This window comes from Chelonoidis abingdonii, chromosome 1 (assembly GCF_003597395.2).
Source record: "Chelonoidis abingdonii isolate Lonesome George chromosome 1, CheloAbing_2.0, whole genome shotgun sequence".
Classification (NCBI taxonomy): domain Eukaryota; kingdom Metazoa; phylum Chordata; order Testudines; family Testudinidae; genus Chelonoidis; species Chelonoidis abingdonii.
The window spans coordinates 363,814,970-363,836,378 of NC_133769.1; the positions used below are offsets into that span (position 1 = coordinate 363,814,970).

At 41.5% G+C, this 21,409-nt stretch overlaps 1 protein-coding gene across 13 annotated transcripts in view; it reads right to left on the reverse strand.

Annotated features, from left to right (window-relative positions):
- FAM168A (family with sequence similarity 168 member A) overlaps positions 1 to 21,409 on the reverse strand; it is a 420,913-nt gene that overhangs the window by 360,335 nt on the left and 39,169 nt on the right. For 6 of the 13 annotated variants that reach the window (XM_075061823.1, XM_075061819.1, XM_075061818.1 and 3 more), the window contains exon 1: positions 21,205 to 21,225. The exons of 5 other annotated variants lie outside the window; for them this stretch is intronic. The gene's annotated coding sequence lies outside the window, so the exon portion shown is untranslated. Of the gene's footprint in view, positions 1 to 21,204; positions 21,226 to 21,409 lie in introns of those variants that run through there. 2 more of the 13 variants (XM_075061822.1, XM_075061821.1) reach the window with 1 other exon arrangement.

Consider the following 21,409-nt stretch of genomic DNA (forward strand, 5'->3'; position numbering starts at 1 on the left):
TTCTGTGATAATCTTCGAGAGACATATAAACTTATAAGTGACTTCCATCAGAAACAATGGACATGGTAAATTGCATCACATCATGCTTTGCAGTATCACAGCATTACTCCCTCTTCAAGCACATCTTGTACTCAGAGTAGTCTTACCACTTCAAGAACTATAAAAAATAACAGCCTTGTTTCAATTTTATTGCATAAAAACATACAGTCATTTATCAAGATGACTTATGCTGCAGTTCCAGTTCCTTGAACTTCAGAGGCAATTAAACAACTATATAATTATTGGGGGGGGGAGGGGGGTGAAGAGGCATAGCAGAAAAAAGTTTGGGTGCAAGGAAGGGAAAGAACAGAACATCCAGCATGCAGTTCTTTCTCCATCCACTACAAGACTAGTTGGTTGAAAAGCACTGGAAACACTGGGTGAAGATTCAGCTTTCCAAAAGAGTTGAATTAATTATGGTGCCAAGTGACCCCTTTCCATTCAGCTGTCTTTCTGGTTCTATGTCCACAAAGGATGTTGCTCTGCAACTGCTACTTAATTCAACAAATAAAGCCCAAGAACAAAACTTACTGAAGTCTGAGTTTGAAAACATTTCTTATATCTTTATTCTTTTGTGCCTTACAAAGTCAGCAGCCTTGCTTAATGAATCTCTCACTAAAGCTCCTCCTCGCTTCTACTAACCATATAGCTGGGCTCCATATACTTACAGGGGATGGCAAGAGGATTTTCAAACTTTTCCCACCTGCCTCAATTTACCAACTGGATGGGAGGAATGCCTATCATTGGTTCTGCTTGGCAGTCATCCCCTCCATGGAAACAAACCCCCTTTGAAAGGGCTTGAAGAGTTTCCGCCAACTGTTGTTATTTATGACATCAGTGCAGGGGTAAGCAACCTATGGCATGTGTGTCAAAGACGGCATGCAAGCTGATTTTCAGTGCCACTCACACTGCCTGGGTCCTGGCCACCGGTCCAGGGGGCTCTGCATTTTAATTTAATTTTAAATGAAGCTTCTTAAACATTTTTAAAACTTTATTTAATTTACATACAACAATAGTTTAGTTATATATTATAGACTTACAGAAAGAGACCTTCTAAAAACGTTAAAATGTATTACTGGCACGTGAAACCTTAAATAGGGTGAATAAATAAAGACTTGGCACAGCACTTCTGAAAGGTTGCCGACCCCTGCATTAGTGTCTACGACCTATAGATTATTAGAAGATTCACTGTTCTACTCATCTCCTAGCTTCCTGGCTGCTTCTTAGGAGGTCAAGGCAGAAGGTCAGGGACACATAGCTACTGTAATCTCCTCCTGCAGCCCTGTTTTTTGGGGTCCTTCCTTTGTCGTAACTCTAATACCTGTTCTTATCTAGTTCTCAGCCTATTTTAAAAACTCTGCAGTAAAGGTAACTAACAAAACTATGGCAATTCTTCACCATACTCATTTGCTTGTATGTTCTGCCCACAACCTCACTCCTTTTCTGTTTGAATCTTTAGACAGTAAGCCCATCAAAATCAGGGTTAGTATTCTCTTTGTATGGAGCCCTTCACAGTGGGGCCCAAGTCCTGACTGGGGCATTTGGGCACTACCAAAATATATTTACTACTACTAATGATTTTCAATTTTAGAGAAAAAGGGAAAGAACACATGAATTAAGGCTTCCTGGAATTATCAATCTGGCTAATATAAATAAATAACAGAGCAGTAAGGAAAAGAGGTGAATAGGGCGAGATTTACAGCTATCTCAATAAAGGGTACAATCGGTGACCAACCCAGATGAACCAGCAAAAGGCCCGAGCGTGGAAACAGTATATACCATCAAAACTGCACTTTTGCTGCCATAGCTTATTTTGTTTGGGGGAGTGTAAGTGGCTGGAATTTGCTATTCCAGCAATAACACAATTTTGCTGATGTGTTCAGAATTGCCAGCACTACGAGGTTGCCATACTATAATGTCCCATGTGGACATTGCTACAGCACACTAAGTCCCAGAATGTGGTTTGACTTACTAAACTTTACAAATAGTAGCAGCAAAAAGGCATTCTGGCACTTTTGGGTGTGCTGTAGCAGCATCCACATGGGATGTTACTGCACAACAAGCTGGTGTACTGTAAATTCAGACCCTGGCTTGCCACAACAACATCTTGTACATACAAGCCACAGGAGTGCTCTGCCAGTACAATACACACATATAAAGGGTAAGTCTACATTACAGCACTCTCCCATCAGCATAATTCCACCTCAGTGAGAAGCGGAAGCACTCTCCCGCAGACACAGTGCCGGTGTGGGCAGTGCAAAACTTGCATGACTCAAAGGGGAGGCCTAGGAAGCCATTCTGATAGCAGCCAGAAACAAAGGATGGGGGTACTAGAAACCACTGCCACTTAACAAAGACAGGACTAAGCTGCAAAAGCCACATCTCAAATAAGCCTTGAGCAAGGGACAGAAGTCTTCTAATCAGCACAGGTAAGAGTAAGGCCTTTTCTACTCTACAGAGTTTCGTCGACAAAAGTCGCATTGCAGTGTGTACACCTCCACTGTCTTGTCACCAAAAGCTGCCTGTTGCTGACAAAGCTCTGTAGCGTAGACAAGGCCTGAGCAAAGAAACAGGAAGGAAAGGGAATAGATGCAACTAGACAGAGACCATCCCATAGGTGTACAATGCAACTCGTTTGGATGTTTTTAAGTTTCTAAAACCTCTGGAAAATAATTTATTTTAGGGTGTTAAGACTGGCAAGCATTTCACATCCTTAATATGGTTTAAAGCAATCACATTCTTGCTGCATCTGCTAGATTTTCATTTGTGCTCTTGATAATCATTCTACATAAATGTGTATCGTATGCTTTAAAAATTGCTGCACATAGATATTAGTTGTCATGATGCTATTACTTAAGGAAAATATTTAATATGCTCTTGGATAAAAGTCTGGGATAATTGCTATCTTGATTTGATTTGCACTGTATTAGAAATAGCAGAGGAAATCTCACAGGAGTTCTCCAGACACCCAAAGTGACAACCACAAGCCAAAGCCACATTTGCTTATGTTTTGCTAGAAGTGACTGATAAAGTAATTTGAAGGGGACAACTTTGGAAAATCATGAATGTTATGGGAAAGAGCAGCATTTTTAATGGAATCAAATGGCCAATTTCATGCCATTAAAATTTTAACATAGTATTTTAATTACCAGCCAAAAAATGCTTTGTAGTGTGCTAGAAATGTTTCAGTACACACCTAAACAAAATATTTGCCACTCCCTTTTTAGCTGGCTGGAGTTTTAAATTCATGTTCCCACAAATAAGATGGAGAATTTGTTAAAAAAACAATCTCTGTCAATAAAATAGCATTATCATTTTCTCTAAGAGGTGTGTTGGGGGGAGGGGCAAAGGTCTTCTTTTTCCTAAGTGCTTGTGTTCTTTCAACTTCCCTTGCTGATTTTAATACTAACAGTCCAATCTACAGGGCAGCCTTATTGTTTCACCTGCCTGCAGGGGGCTAAGCCATTAAGAGAGAAATTAGGAAGAGGATCTACAATGCCCTCCCTACAAGAGGTATTCTTCCTTTCTTATGTTTTCATTTCCGTTCTCTCCTCCTTCTCTTAGTGGTATCTGTAGGCTTCCAACCTAAAAGCTCAGAAGGAGGCCAGCTACTTCTCGAAAAGGCAACCACCTGTCTCTCACCTCTCATGCCTATCACAGTGAAGTCAATTGCTCAAGGCACACCCACACCTCTGGCAAAGGAAGCCAGACCCCAAAAGAAAGTGGGTTTTTGTGGGTTTTTCAGTGAGATTGTGTTTTTCATTAAAACTGTCAATTTCACAGTTTCTCTTAAGTCCATGATTATTGGGATAATAATATGGTATTAGCTAGGACTGCTTGAGATAAACCATATGGAGAACAAACAAAGTTTTCTCCTAAAAGAGAATATGGGAAATAAAACAAGAAATTATATTCACCACTTTGGAAGACTTTCAGGCTCAGCAAGTACTGAATTCTTTGTTCCTAGCTTTTTCTTTTTAAAGATAGTTACCAAATTATATCTGATGTGACAGCTGACTATGAACTGAACCTTCCTGTAGCACGTCCAGCCAAGTGACACAAAGCAGTACTTGGAAAAAGTACACTACCTGACTTCAGACCAAAAAAAGAAGGCAACAGTTATGAAGTTGGGCTTTTCTGCCCTCCTGCTAGATCATACTGGCACTGGCAACCTTGATCTGGTGATTAGGTAAAATAAGCAAACCAAAACAAGCCTGAAGAGGTTAAAAAAGCCACAGCACAAGACACTGCTACACCTTCTCCCTTCACTCACATAACAATCTGAGGGCTCTAAATACTGCCAGAATTACCTCATCACCATTTTTTCAATGGCCTAGTCCTAAAAGGGTAGGTTAGAGACAGCAAAATAGTTAGTGGGACTGTCAATATTTCTGGACTAAGGGCCTGCTAATTGCATGTTTGAGGGAATGAAACGAGTGAAGCCAAAATTCTGGCTTTCCCCTAGGAAGGCATTAACAACTTCTGCCACCAGTGGACCCAATTTATTTCACTTGATTACTCTAGCCATGAGGGGCACAGACCAATTGCACAGATAATAGCTTACATTAGAACCTCAGTGAGAAAATAAAGTCATAATTCAGAGAAATGCTCTTCTTTTTTCAGACATACCACGGCAGCCCAAAATCACTATCTTGCCATCCAGAATATTTCAGCTGGACAAGAATTCCTTGAAGCTACTGTGGAGAAGATAGACAGACTTCTTCAACCTTCACAGCAGCCAACATTTAGGCTTTTAAATAACTCACGCTACTCAATTGGCCAGCCCCTGCAAAGACTCCTTCTAATAGCCCTCTAACCTCCATTCCATCCATTTTATCTGCTGCAGGTCAGTCAGTGAATAGACAGGAAATTATAAAGTCATTAGCTATTTACACAACACTGCACTTAACCCACACATTAGATTCTTCCTGCACAAGATGTTAACTGAATGGGTTTAGCTATTTTAAGTAATGCTTGCCATTTCATTTTTCCCCAGTCTATCAGTGGTGCCCTTCAATTTCCATGTCAAATTTGACTGCAACATATGGTTCTATGCATTCATAATTACCACATACTGCTCTAAACAGCTCTGCTCCGCGTACATCTCTGTTTGCATCTCCTCCTGCCCAATCCTCTATTCTTCATGCTCCCTTTATCTGCTTCTCCCACTCTTTTTTTTTCATGCTGACCCCTGCCCTTGGAATTGCATCTCTCCTTGAACAAACAGCATCCTCCCTCTCCTCCAAATGTCTCCTGAAAATCCATTTCTTTAGCCAGATCTGATCTCCAGTGTTCCTACTCACACCTCTTCCTTTAGTTGTTGTATTGTTTCCATTCAATTTAGGATGTAAATTATAAGAGCGAGAAACATGTCTGATTTAGTGTGAAGAGTGTGGACACTTTTAGTGACATCGCAGATTTTTTTTTTAAACTGAATTTGGCAAGAGAAATATTCCGAGGCATCAGATCGGCATAGGCAATACCCAATACTAGATGCCTGTGAAGTCTTCTGCCTAAGAACCTCCAACGCACCTTCTCTCAGGCTAGAGACATCTCTTCGAATAGTCCCATGAGTTTGACAGAAGAGGGGTATCTAAATAAATTGACATCAACACTACAACATGCCTGAAGAGTGGGATTCCAATAGCTATATATCTGTCTGAAGTACTTATGTGGCCCCCATCACCACAGTGCCTGAGCATCTCACAATCTAAGAATTTACCTTCACAACATTCCTGTGAGGTAGGGAAGTGCTATTATCCCCATTTGATAAATGAGGAACTGAGGCATAAAGAGACTAGACTAATGACTGCCCAAGATCACACAGGAAGTCTGTATTCTATCTTATCCCATTTTGTTGCACATGCTGGGATGCACAACAGTCATCTCAGGGGAAGAGAAACTCCACATTCAAATGGTTTCTACTGCTGTGTGATAAATCTGTTTCATGATAGACTTACAGCCAAACCATTACTCTGAACTCTAAGTACCTAAAAAAGGCTATGGGGAATATGTTTACCTGGAAAACCTTCTACTGCTTGCTACCAAGACTCTTTCATGCCAACTAAACTAAAGCAGTTCCAGTTCCACGACTGCTCTATTGCTTGGTATTTGTGAAGAACTCTATGCCATTGTATATGTTTGGGAGTAACAATGAGATAACTGCACTTCATGTATTCCAGTAAAAGTTTTACCCTTAGTTTGGCAGATTCTTATTCCACACAAAATAATTAACTTCCGTTAGCATAATTTATTTAAATCATGCATTCATTATAGAGATGGGAAAAAAACCTATTAAGTCACCTAACTGACCATTCTGTCAGTGCAAGATAGTTCCCTACAGCACATTTTATATGCTTGTTTTAAGTGTGTTTGCTACAGTGTAAGCTCATAAAGTGTCTGCATAGCTGAGATATGTTCACCGACTTATGCATCAAGACAACAAGCTGTTGGAAGACTTCAGTTCATGACTTATACTGAGCTTTTATTTCCCCCATAGACCTTAGCCATTTTTCCACCTCCCTCAAGAAAAGTCTATTTGTATTTTGCTTTGCAGCAAAAATATATAACAAAGAACTACCTGATGATAAATTTTAAGTGCAGTCTGTGTGTCCAATAGCTTATAACACTAGGACTGGGAATGTACTGCATGCCTATCAAAAAAGTATGTCCAGTGCAGTGTAAAATGAGATCCAGTTCTATGGATTATGAAAGGCGAATATAACCAGACAATAGTGTGCAGACAGGTTTTTACCAGTTTGATTTTATTAATAGGAAAACAATTCTATCATTTGAATCATGGTATCTTGGAATTCTTACAGGCTGTTTCATTTTCAGGAGACTAAAGTGACACACCCAAAAGTCCATGATATATGTATTAAACAACCTCAGCGTACACAATGCTGTATAGTAGGTGTAGTGTGAAAAATGGTAAACACGTCTCTGCCTGAAGCTGCTTACAATCTAAAGACACAGCAGGTAGAATACCATACAACACAAAACAAATAAAAGCATTAGTCCCCTATTGCCTCAAGGAATAGATTAGATTTTTTTTTAAAAATTGCTGAAGGGAAGGAAAGTTGTCATTCATTGAATACACCAAGCACATATGCGACAGCATGAAAAAAAGGTTCAATCTAAAGTGGGTAAACGTAACTGAGGGAGGCGTCAGAAGAGAAGCATGGAGTGATTAAAGGAGCAAGAGGCTCTACATAAACCAAACTTGGATCAAAAGACCTCAAGCAGAACATTCGATTAGCAATATATGAACCTGGGACTAGAAATGAGTGATCTAGCCAGAGAAATTCAGCTGCAAATAGAGTGATTAGTCTAAAAGTGAACTCTAAGAAATACAAATTCAAGGGGAAATATGAGTAGGATGATCACAGTTACTTTAACTACACCTCTACCCGGATATAACGCTGTCTTCGGGAGCCAAAAAATCTTACTGCGTTACAGGTGAAACCGCGTTATAGCGAACTTGCTTTGATCCACCGGAGTGCGCAGCCCCCTCCACTTCACCCGAGCGCTGCTTTACCACGTTGTATCTGAATTCATGTTATATCTGAGTAGAGTGTATTTTGTCCAGAAAGATGTTGGAGGACAGAGATTGGTGTGTGTGTGTGTGTGTGAGAGAGAGAGAGAACACTGCGTTTTAGGGAAACAGTTATTCAGGGTTCCTGAACACATTTGTAACAAATCTAGTAAGTCTTGTTTAACTATGTGGGGAGAGAGATCTTTATCAGGTGGTTTCCAGAAAAGAGAGAGGACACAGTTAAGGTAATGAAACAGAACATATATTCCAGTTCTATAAATTGTTTCTCCTGCTTCCTCGAGGCTAAGAGTTCTGTTTGAATATTAGATATCACGCCAAGAGGAAAAACAGCCATAACTAACACGTCTGTGCTATTGTGGATTAAGTATACTTAACACTATATATGAAATTAGCTGATGCTGGCAGAAACATTGCCATTATTGTTTTGCTTCTGCTGGTGCAGCTTTGAAAAGCTGCAGCCCTAGGAGAAGAGGGAGCCTTATTTAAAAATAAGTGATAAAACAAAGCTAAGCAAAATGATTTCATAGCCTGCTTTAAGAGCCCTCTTGTGTGCATTTCCTTGACCTACTAAAAGCCTATCACAATAAAAAATCCTGGCATGCAAACTTGCCAGTCCCTCCTGTGAAAGTCATTATCTTCTAAATAGCTGTGTAAAAATCAGCATCTCAGAAAACAATGAAAACCTGAAACTACCAGGAATGAAGAGGCCCTTATGTCACTCACCACCCTGTCATTCCACATGCACTCAGATCTGTAACTTCCCCTCATACCGAAGGGTAAGAGCATCAGTTCTTACAAAGATGGTTTCTTTTGGTTAATTATACCCCCTGCAGACTTTTTAATTCTGGCACCCCAAGGTCCTCTGCAGAAAGCTTTGTATTTAATTCAGAGGGATAAAAAAAATGTTTTAATACAGAGCTACATGTGAAAAATTGAAGTGAAGAAAATCATGTACAAAATTTACTGCTTCCATTATCCTGAGGAGAAAAGAACATCACTAAGATGATAGCCTCAACTGCTCACCTCTGTCTCAATGAAACAGATCAACTTGACCCAAACATTTCCTCCTATTCAAGGAGAGGGGTGTAAAATCCAGTCTAAATGCAATGATACTTCTTCCCCTGCTGATTAGCGGCCCTATAAAGGCAGCCGAGCAGTGGCACAGGAGCCAGCAAGCAGAGTTGAAAACGGGAGTTTGGGGGTGGGTGGTGGTCTGTTTTTGTTTTGTGTGTGGTTTTTTGTTTTGTTTTCTTGACAGGAGCTTACGTGGGAATGCTATGACAGATACAGCAGTGGTAGTGACCCAAGGAATGGGTGACATAATGAAGATGACCGGATGTGGAAGCTGCAGGGTGTAGATTATCCTGGAGAGGGTACCAGAAAAGCGTTTCCTTTATATAAACAACCACCTGATGGAGCTGATGGAGAAGAAAATCTGAGGTTTGGAGATGCAGATAGAAACGATGGTTGAGTTTTGAAGGAGATTCAAGCAGATGATGGAGGGAAGACAAGAGGAGGCTGGAGGGAAAAGTCAAGACAGATGCAAGTTGGACTGGAGAACTCTGAGTAGACTGCTGGGTGAGGAAAGTGGCCAGTGGAAGTATGCAACTATGAGAACCAGGCAGAGGAAAAGACCAGCAGTGAAGGAGTGCAGCAGGCAATAACAGACGGTGGCAGGGCAAGGAAGAAGAGAAGAGCGGCTAGTCCTACAAGAAGAGGGGAAGAATCAGTGGACAAAGCCAGAGTTCAGAGCTCCAGGAGTATAGAGGATGACTCACAAGATGGCAAGGGAGAACTAAAGATAAGAGGACTCACAGATAGAAAAAAACAGGAGGAAGACTAGAGAATCACACCAACACAAGTAAGAGGCAGGTCTATGTGATTGGGGACTTTCTGCTATGGACAGCCTTGTAACCAGGACTGATCTGAAGAACAGAAGGGTTTGCTGTGTGTTGGGAGCTAAGATACGGGATGTGGGCCTGAGGCAAAAGAGGATCCTAATGGGAGCAGGAAAAAATTCACCAATTGTCCTTCACGTGGGAATAATTCATATTGCTAAATTCCTCTTGGAATCCTTCAAGGGAGACTATGCCAGAGTCTCCTTCCCATGGGTCCAGATGATGAAGATGTCATCAATGTAGCATAGGTAGAGAAGGGACATGAGTGGATGAGAGCTGACGAAGCGTTGTTCCAGGTCAGCCATAAAAATGTTGGCATATTGTGGTGCCATGAGGGTGCTCATAGTAGTGGCACTGGTCTGGAAGTATATATTTGTCACCAAATTTGAAATAATTGTCCGTGAGGATAAAGTTACAGAGCTCAGCAACCAGTTGTGCTGTAGCATCATCAGGGATACTGTTCCTGACAGCTTGTATTCCATCTGTGTGTGGAATGTTTGTGTAGAGAGCCTCCACATCCATGGTGGCTAGAATGGTGTTTTCTAGAAGATCACCGATACACTGATGACATCTTCATCATCTAGACCCATGGGAAGGAGACTCTGGAAGAATTTCACCATGATTTCAACAGCTTCCACCTCACCATCAGTACATTGGACATTGTCCAGTACATTGGACAAACTGGACAATCCCTACGTAAAAGGATTAATGGACACAAGTCAGACATTAGGAATGGCAATATACAAAAACCTGTAGGAGAACACCTCAACCTCCCTGGACACACAATAGCAGATTTAAAGTCAGCCATCCTGCCGTAAAAAAACTTCAGGATCACACTCCAAAGAGAAACTGCTGAACTTAAGTTCATTTGCAAATTTGACACCATCAGCTCAGGATTAAACAAAGACTGTGAATGGCTAGCCAACTACAAAAGCAGTTTCTCCTCCCTTGGTTTTTACACCTCAACTGCTAGAAGAGCGCCTCATCCTCCCTGATTGAACTGACCTCATTATCTCCAGACTGATTCTGGCCTGCATATTTATACCTGCCTCTGGAAATTTCCACCACATGCGTCTGACGAAGAGGGTATTCGCAAACGAAAGCTCATGCTCCAATACTTCTGTTAGTCTATAAGGTGCCACAGGACTCTTTGTTCCTCATAGGTCATGTTTTCTAGACCTTTAATCATTTTTGTTGCTCTCCTCTGGACTTTCTCCAATTTGGCCACATCTTTCCCAGAACAGCACACAATCCTCCAGCTGAGGCCTAATCAGTGTGGAGTAGAGCAGAAGAATTACTTCTCGTGTCTTGCTTACAATACTCCTGCTCATACATCCCAGAATGATGTTTGCTTTTTTTGCAACAGTGTTACATTGTTCACTCATATTTAGCTTGCGATCCACTATGACCCCCAGATCCCTTTCTGCAGTACTCCTTTCTAGCCAGTCATTTCCCATTTTGTAAGTGTGCAACTGACAGTTCCTTCCTTAGTAGAGTACTTTGCATTTGTCCTTATTGAATTTCATCCTATTTACTTCAGACCATTTCTCCGGTTTGTCCAGATCATTTTGAATTTTAATCCTATCCTCCAAAGCATTTGCACCTCCTCCCAGCTTGGTACTGTCCGCAAACTTTATAAGTGTACTCTATGCCATTATCTAAATCATTGATAAAGATATTGAACTGCACCAGACCCAGAACTGATCCCTGCAGGGCCCCACTCAATAAGCCCTTCCAGCTTGACTGTAAACCATGATAACTACTCTCTGGGAATGGTTTTCCAGCCAGTTATCCATCCATCTTATAGTAGCTCCATCTAGGCTACATTTCCGTAGTTTGTTTATGAGAAGATATTGCAAGACAGTATCAAAAGTTTTACTAAAGTCAAGATATACCACATCTACTACTTCCCCCCATTCACAAGGCTCATTACCCTGTCAAAGAAAACTAATAGGTTGGCTTGACATGACTTGTTCTTGACAAATCCATTTTGACTGTTACTTATCACCTTATTATCTTCTAGGTGTTATCTTCTAGGTGATTTTTTGATAATTTGCTCCATTATCTTTCCAGGCACCGAAGTTAAGACGAAGGATATGTAATTCCCTGTGTTGTCCTTATTCCCTTGATAGACTGGCCCTAATTTGCCCTCTCTTCCAGTCCTCTGGAATCTCTTCCATCTTCTGTGAGTTTTGGTGTGACCCAGATTTTCTTGGATGGGATAGCTGACAGATTTCTTCACCAACCAACAAGAGATGTCGTTTTATACGTAGCATGGGTAAGGAGAAGAAGTGGTTGTAGGGGACAACTTTGGTTCAAGTGATCATGAGCTAATTCAGTTTAAATTAAATGGAAGGATAAACAAATATATATCTTCAACTAGGGTCCTTGATTTCAAGAGGGACAAACTTAAAAAAATTAACAGAATTATTTAGGAAAGTGGAATGGACTGAAGAACTCAATGATCTAGAGGAGGCTTGGAAGTATTTTAAATCAAAGTTGCAGAAACTATCTGAAGCCTGCATCCCAAGCAAGGGGAAAAAATTCATAGGGAAGGGCTGCAGGCCAAACTGGATGAGCAAGTATCTCAAACAGTTTATTAAAAGAAAACAGAACGCCTACAAGGAATGGAAGATGGGAAAGTTCAGCCAGGAAAGCTACCTCTCAAAGGTTAGAAAATGTAGAGAACTGCCAAAAGCCAAGCAGAGTTGAACCTTGCAAAGAGAATTAAATCCAATAGTAAAAGGTTCTATAGCCATATAAATAAAAAGAAAACAATGAAAGAAGAAGTGGGGCCACTAAGCACTGAGGACGAGGTGGAGATTAAAGATAATCTAGGCATGGCCCAACACCTAAATGAATATTTTGCCTCAGTTTTCAATAAGGGTAATGAGGATCTTAGGGGCAGTGGCATGGCGGCTAATGGAAATGAGGATAGGGAAGCAGAAATTACCATATCCAAGGTGGAAGTCAAGCTCAAACAGCTTTGATCAAATCTGGCGGTCCAGATAATCTCCATCCAAGAATATTAAAGGAACTGGAATGTGAAACTGCAAGCCCAACAGCGAGAATTTTCAATTAATACATACTATATTTACAATTCTCCAGTCACAGGGTATCTGTTTTTTAAAAGGGGGGAGACGATGATCTGGGAAACTACCGCCCTGTTGGTTTGACTTCAATTGTATGTAATGTCTTGGAACAAATTTTGAAAGAGGAAGTGGTTAAGGATGTAGAGATAAAGGGTAAATTGGACAAAATACAATGTTTTAGAAAAGATAGATCGTGCCAGACCAACCTGATCTCTTTATTTGAGAAGATAACTGATTTTTTTTGACAAAGAAAATGCAGTAGATCTAATCTACCTGGATGTCAGTAATGCAGTGCAGTTGTAGCCGTGAGAGTCCCAGGATATTAGAGAGACAAGGTGGGTAAGCTAGTATCCGGATTTCAGTAAGGCATCTGATACAGTTCACGTGGGAAATTAATTAAATTAATTGGAAAAGAAGGGGAATACCATGAGAATTGAAAGGTGGATAAGGAATTGGTTAAAGGGAGACAACACTGGGTCATACTGAAAAATGAACTGTCAGGCTGGAAGGGAAGTTCGTCAGGGAGGGAAGTTCGTCAGGGATCAGCCTTGGGACCATTCTTATTTAACATTTTTAGTAATGACCTGGGCAACAAAAAAATGGGAGTATGCTAATAAAATTTGCAGATTTCCCAAAGTTGGGAAGTATTATCAGTATGGAGGAGGACTGGAATATCATACAACAAGATCTGGACGACCTTGAAAACGGGAGTAATAGAAATGGGATGAAATTTAATGAAGCCAAGTGCAAGGTCATGCACTTAGGGATTAACAACAAGAATTTTTGCTATAAACTAGAGACTTATCAGTTGGGAGCAACAGAGAAGGAGAAAGACCTGGGTGTATTGGTTGATCATAGCACGACTATGAGCACGGCTAGTGCATGAATCGCCGGCTGGAGGAGGCTAGCCCGCAGCCCCGCCCCTTCCACCTGAGGTCCCACCAGAGCCAAGCCTTCCCTTCTACACCCCCCCGCCCCACACTGGAGCTCAGAGCCGCTGCTCCTCCCCCCACCATTGTGACCACCAGCCCCAAAGAAGCGCCAGGAGGGCAGGTGGCGCACGCCCCCAGCCTCTCGAGCTCCAGAGCACGCAAAGATGAGCGGCCCCAGCATGCAAAGATGAGCCAGAGGACTGAAGCAACACTCAGAGAGAGCATGATGGCAGGGGACAGGATCACACCCGGCTGTTTGGGGAGGCAAAGCCTCCCCCAGCTTATGTGACCCCGCCACCCATGACTATAAGCCACTATGTGATACAGCTGTGAAAAAAGGCTAATGCAATCCTAGGATGCATCATGCAAGGTACTTGCAGTAGAGACAGGGAAATGAGAGTACCATTATACAAGGCACTGATGAGGCCTCATCTGGAATACTGCATGCAATTCTGGTCTTCCATGTTTAAGAAAGATTTATTCAAACTGGAACAGGGGCAGAGATGGGCTACTAGAATGATCCAAGGAATGGAAAAGCTGTCTTATGAGAAGAGACAAAGAGCTTGGCTTATTTAGCCTAACCAAACAAAGGCTGAGGAGAGATATGATTACTCTATAAATACAGCAGAAGGATAAATAGCAGGGAGGGAGAGGAGTTATTTCAGTTAAGTGACAATGCTGACACAAGAACCAATGGATATAAACTGGCCATCAAGAAGTTTAGGCTTGAAATTAGGCAGAGGTTTCTAACCATCAGAGGAGGTGAAGTTCCTGAACAAGTTTCCAAGGGAAGCAGTGGGGGAAAAAAACCTAACAGGCTTTAAGACTGAGTGTGATTAGTTTGGGAGGAGATGGTGTGATGGGATTGCCTACAATGATGTGTAGCCCATCTGCAACTGCTAGTAGCAAATATCCCCCATAGCCAAAAAAGGGACACTAGATGGGGAGGACTCTGGGTTACTACAGAGAATTCTTTGTCAGGTGTCTGGCTGACACATCTTGCTGACATGCTTAGTGTCCAACTGGGGTATTTGGGGTCAGGAAAGAACTTTTCCCTTGGGTCAGATTGACAGAGACCCTGGTGGGTGGGGGGGGGGCGCCTCTTTGTAGCATGGGGCACAGGTCACTTGCAGGTTTGAATTAGAATAAATGGTGGATTCTCTGTAACGTGAAGTTTTTAAATCATGATTTGAGGACTTCAGTAACTCAGCCAGAGGTTGTGGGTCTATTACAGGAGTGGGTGGGTGAGGTTCTGTGGCCTGCAATGTGCAGGTCAGAATAGAAGATCATGATGGTCCCTTCTGGTCTTAAATTCTATGAGACCTCCAGGAGGTGCCAGAGGTGATATGGGGAAAAGTCACAAATTATCTGACAGCACAGAAAATATTAATTTAGACAGGACAAGTGAAGCATATCTTTTCCTTGGTGTTACACTAATTCCAGTTTATATCTATTTTTAAGACATTAGAAAAGGAAAACCCTGGATTTCTGTGTATTTAAACTTATTTCTTAGCTCAATATTAGATCACAACAAATAAAATAAGCTACACAAAACACAGCTCTTGGTCATATAGAGTATTGTTGGTATCTTTCCCATTTGACAATGTGATCCAAAAATTGTCTAACTTCGCAGGTACATACGAAACTAATTGGATCTTCCTTCAGATTTAAATATTTTATACAAGAGTTCCCATAGGAAACCACCTAGGATGAAAATAGGGAGATTTTCCACGCAGAACCTGTATCATCTTACTAACCCAGGGGGAGCAAACTTTTTGGCCCCAGGGCTACATCTGGGTGGGGAAATTGTATGCAGGGCCATGAATGTAGAGCCGGGGCAGGGGATTGGGGTGCAGGAGGGAGTGCAGGGTGTGGGGAGGAGGTGTGCAGAAAGGGGCTCAGGGCAATGGGTTGGGGCAGATGAGGGGTGTAGGATATATGAGGGGGCACAGGGAAGGGGATTTGAGTGCAGGAGGGTGCGGGAGGAGGCTCAGGGCAGGGGGTTGGAGTGCAGGACGGGTGCAGCAGGGGGCTCAGAGCAAGGAGTTGGGGTGCAGGTTGCAGGAGGGGTTTGGGCTCTGATCTGGTGACGCTCACCTAGAGCAGCTACAGGGTGGCAGCAACGCGCACCAGTGCCAGGGCAGGCTCCCTGCCTCCCTGCCCTGGTCCCACACCGCTCTCAGAAGCAGCCAGCACCACATCCCTAGGGTCCCTGGGAAGCGGGGGCAGAGGGCTCCGTGCGCTGCCCTTGCCTCTGGGTACCTCCTCCGAGGCTCCCATTGGCCATGGTTCCCTGTTCCCAGCCAATGGGAGCTGCGGGGATCAGCACCCAGAGGCGGAGGCAGCGCACAGAGCCCTCTGCCCCCATCACCACCAGCAGGAGCTACAGGGATGTGGTGCCAGACACTTCTGGGAGTGACGTGGGGCCCACAGCACCACAGGGGTGGCAATCCCACGAGCCGGATCCAAAGTCCTGAGGGGCCGGATCCAGTCCATGGGCCGTAGTTTGCCCATCCCTGTAATAATCCTTTGGGAAGGATAAACAGTGATCTAATCAGAAGCACCCAAACTCTTGGGAGAGCCCTGAAGAACCTGAAAAAAAAAAATAAAAAAAAGTCTGTGCTCTTATTTGGGAGTCCATGACACCGCACTTTGATATCAAAGGCTTTGGAAGAGAGTCTAATGGAGCCTGTGCCTGGGCCAAACTCATTACAAGAAACAAGGCAACATGGACCAATAGGGATAACAAATGTTGTAATGGCCCAGACACTGCAGAAATGCTTCCGTTTGCCCTTCCACCTCCCTATACTCAGAAGGGTGTGGTCTGGGGAGGCAGACCTTTACTGCTGTTTGCATGGTGCAAATGTGAAGAGACTGTTTGCCCCTCAGCCAGCTGAAAAAAAATGACCCCTCAAAGTAACACCCAGGTTCAGTAGGGTAAAGGCCTGCTTGTGGCTTCAAAAATTGGAATCTCAATAGAGTTTGAACTTGAAATAGAAACCATTTTTCCTTCTTTTCCTTCAGTAACTAAATCTGTCACCTCCTTGATGGCTTTGCTGCACAGAGCTTCTTCAAACAGCTTCTTTCTGTCAAATGGGACTTGTGAGCTGAAGTTGCTGTTGGCATCCCAGACATTTGAATCTTTAGTCTCTTCTTGATATAAGAATACAAAAAGAAGCGCAGGAGACAAGCTTTATAGCATCACAAGTAGCAGTATAAATAAAGGAAAGAGAGGCAGACCCTTCATGTGTTTTGGTTCTATCGGAGCTTTTATATTTGTGCTTGTTCATTTTCCTCAGGACTTCAGCCCAAGAGAGTTAGGCAGCTTTCAGCATTCCATGGACCACTGCAGCTTTCAAGACAACCGCTTGTAATGTCTGTTGAGAAAGAGTTACATTTTCTTATCCAGAGAATCTTATACTGATGCTGCTAACTTCCCTCAGACAAGGGCCTTTTTGGTGAAGACTGACGTAATAGTTTTAGAGAACTTTGGGTACCTCACATAAGACGACAAGATAAGAACTGAAACAAGGAAGCAGGACAGACAAGGATGAAGTATAGGGAGGAAGTGAAGAGAGAGAGATGATGCCATCTGTACCAGGGTCATTACATGAAGAGCCACAGAATGTTCATCCACCAATCTGTCACGAGAGGACTCAACACAAGGAGACTGGGAACCACTGTATTTCTGCCACTCCATTGTACTGAATGGAAGAAGCTGCTGAAGAGAAATTCCTGAAGAGCAGCACAGCCAACCATCATGGCCGTCTCTTCCCAAAGTCTCTGACCACACAAACTGTCTCACAAGAGTAATGTTTAAACCTTCAGACATATATATAACAACTGTTTCCTTTTCTTAATCTTAAGAGATGGAATATGATAGCCTATTTATTATTATTTTCACAGTGCACAGCACCATGAAGTCACATCACAATGCACAGTAAACACCACATGGAGTCACTGGCCAGTAAACTTCCTCCACATTTTGCTGTCTTCGCACAGTTTTTGGAAGCATACCATCCCACATCCCATCTAGTCAGCCACATCATTGAACCATACTCGCTGTGGACACCTTCTGCCTCCGGCACCTGCAAATCCTACCCAAAATGCAGCACTGCCATGACAGAAACATTCTAAGAAAGAAAAACCCTTAAGGTGTTGGACGTGGGGGTGGAAAAAAAAAAATCAGGGTCCACAAAGATACCTATTGCAAGCCCCAACTGCAAAAACAAAGAGAGATGATGTACAGAGAAAATAATATACAAAGAATAAAAACATTAAGTACATTTCATGGAAATGTAATTGTCAACATGTATCTACCTATTCTACAATCCCCAGGGTTCTTCCTCAGACCCTGTTCCTTCAGGAATCCAACATAAAATAATACTTCAGTATTGAGAAACCTGGCCTACAACTGTGATAGCAAAGTACTTTAGCACCCCAACATGCTTTCCTTAATAAACAATCATCTAGCTGACTCTTACTCTGATATTAATTTGTGCTATGTTATATATTGCCAAAAACTGCTTACTCTGTCAGTACACTCAGCTCCTTATAATACACTGTGTATGTTGACCACCCCCCTCCCAATCATAAACAAAAGAAGGATGCAGCCCATTATGAACACTAAACTGTTTACAATTTAGTAACCATAAAAGAAAAGAATAGTTTGCCTTCAGAACAGAAATCACTGTCTTAAAGCAACCTTATGTGCCAGGATCAGGACTACAAGTATCGGGTTCCATACATTTTGTTTCCTGATAATAAAGAGAATGGTCTCTCAAACCTCTATATCAAATAATAAGAAAGAAGACATACAGGGAAACCTGTATGAATAATAGAAGAGATGTTTACTGTTACAGATAATGCATCAGAATTCATCCTCCATCCTTTTACACTACCCAAAAATGAGTAATTACATGCCACGAGATATCATCTGCTCCACAAATCAAGTCACTGAAACTACAGACTAAAAACGTTTTTGTTTTGTTTTGTTTTTTTAAAGTCAATTTATTAGCGATTACTGTGCAGACAAACACGAGTGCTCTTGTGCCTGTTGGATTAACAACCCCTCACAAGCCACAGGGGAAAAAAATCAATACTGTATATTTTGCTCCTATTAGTTTATCTAGTGCTGAAAAAAAACAACCACTAGTTTGTAAGTGCATCAATGCATGTTATATTCTGCACTTCCTACACAGAGAAAACAAAACAGGTTTGTTTTAAAGAAACGTAACCCTGATTACCCAAATTCAAACTAATGTTTCATTAATGAGATAATTAAACTCTGTAAAAATAAAGATATTCTCAAGAAACTGCACATGGTACACAAATCCTTTTGTCCCTAGGTGACTAGTTCAAATCTGGCCCCAGTTACCAGTGAACAAAGTAATTTTATTTCAAGAGCTGTCCAGCAATCATGTGAAGTGAGTTGTTGGACTCGGTCAACTCCTGGCATAAAGGTACAGTATTGTTATTACAAGTGACACAAAGGTGGAATCATGGATGATAACTGAAAACAGGGACAAAGGATCGAAGGGGAAGCATGACAACTGAAGTAACTTCACAACTACTATATAAGTGGTCCCACCCAGTTCAGCGTAGTATGATATCGCAGTGAAACTACCTGTGCTCTGTGGAGGGAACACTTGACTTTCCATGCATCTCAGTCTGACACTTTCACAGGCATTACAAGAGGCATTTATTGTACAGCTGACAAAAAACTGTTGATAGAAAAACTTGTGGGGATGCATTGCTTTGTGCCATTGTGAGATACATCTTTGTATCATTTTTGGTTTGTTTAGCTTCCTCACTTGCACTTTACATCTTTGTGCTATAAAATTAAGTTACAAAATTTCATATTTTAAAGAACTAGATTGGTATTAATACAGCTATTTTCTTTACTTTTCTGGGCGAAAAACCTCAGATAGCTTCTAAATGGTGTTCACTCAGTCTATGGAAGCTGCATGTAAGAAGTCAGAGCAAAAGAATAGGAATAAGGAGATCTGGGCCCTATATTCACTTGGTTCACGGACTTGTTGTGAGAACTTTGGCAGGTAACTACCTTTGGCTGCCTGGGCTTACCCTTGAGAAAATCAGGGAGAGCACTCATCTTTATGATGCATTTTTGTATCTTTAGATGAAAGACGTTAATTATAAATAATAAGTAATATTACTATTGAGTTGCAAAAATTTGCCTATAGAAAGGGTTTTTTTAAATAATTTTAATATAAACATTTTAATTAAATATTGAGTCAGTAAAGCTGTTAAAGCTCAGGAACACAGTAATTTCAGCATAACCAGAGGGAAAGGGGAGTCCTGCTAAAACCCTGCGGCAATGCATGAGATATGGAAATAAAACCACTATGTTTGTTGGAGTAACATCAATGGAATTTTTCAATGCTTTTTAATTTTTGTTTTTACAAAATAGACAATGGTTTGTTTTTATATAAAGTAAGGACCGTATTCACCTTTACATGTATTTAAATCACTAAAAAATGGGAGAAATTCAATTCTATCCACCATGCATTTGTCTTAAGATATAATAATCATATGGACACATGTAAACAGAGCAGCCTTCCTTATATTCAGTCTCACTGTTTGGTGCTTCCTCTGCTCAAGATTGACAGGCAGCAGCAACTAGACTTTCAGTTTCCCACCTTGCTAACCCTTCCTTTCACTTTTTAAAAGTTAGTGACCAAGGCCTTGTCTACACTGGCACTTTACAGCGCTGCAACTTTCTCGCTCAGGAGTGTGAAAAAACACCCCCCGAAGCACTGCAAGTTGCAAGTTTCAGCGCTGTAAAGTGGCAGTATAGACAGTGTGCCATGTTCAAACAAGAGCATGATCACTTGTACTGAGTTACTATTAATTTTTATTTCTGTGAACAGTTTCTATTTATTTGTCAAGATAAGGTCTAATACAGAATTTCCCCGTGTTGAATTCAATACTTTTTGAGTTAGGGAATTATCATCTACAAATCTACAATATTTAGAAATTCAAGAGCTACCAACATGTCACTCAAAATTGGAGTTCCCCCATGATCATGCAGCTTTTTTCCCCTATACATTATAGATAGATGTGTAAGGAGCTGGACATTCTGTTCCCTAGAGTGATTTGGTGGTCTCTAGCAGACACCAATAATCCATCTTGTGTTTTATCTCTAAGACATTGATCCATAGGTTTTCAAGATCATTTTCTTCCCAGTTACCAGTGACTCGAAAACAGATAATGCCATTTCTGATATAGAGCACCCACTCTCCTTTGATCCTTACTAAATAGGTTACAACCATTGATTGTAATATTCCAATCATGTGAATCATCTCAGCTGGTTCAGTAATACCAACCAAATGAAATTATGCTCATGTGGGAGCAATTCCAATTCCTCGTTTGTTTCATAGTGGCTTCCTTGATATTAACAGGAAGAAAGTGCAATGGTCCTTTTGAAAATATTGGACAAATGGACAATGAGGGTTGGCATTGTTGGCAGAGGCCAATAGCTCAATAATATTGTAGTGTCTCATATGCTAAGGAAAAATGAGTTCCACCTGGAACGTTTGTCAGGAGAACATAAGACCACAATTTACTTCCTCTACTGACATCTCACTTCCTCCTTCTGAGAACTCCAGGTATAACCAGCCTTACAGAGCAGAGCAAAGTCAGCTCTGGGAGCAAAGCCTGTTACTCACATTACTATGATGCTCTTAGAAGCCACTGAAATTCTTTCATGCACCTTCCAAAGTCCAAGTAACTTGCTGAATTTTTAATTTTTTGGTTCTGACCCTCTAGAGTTTTAGTGCTTTTCAGATAGATAGCTCCTGCTGCTTTCCTGCAAGGAGAGAGGAAAACAACTGAGAAGAAACCAAAAGACACTCCCTGCCTGATCAACAGGAG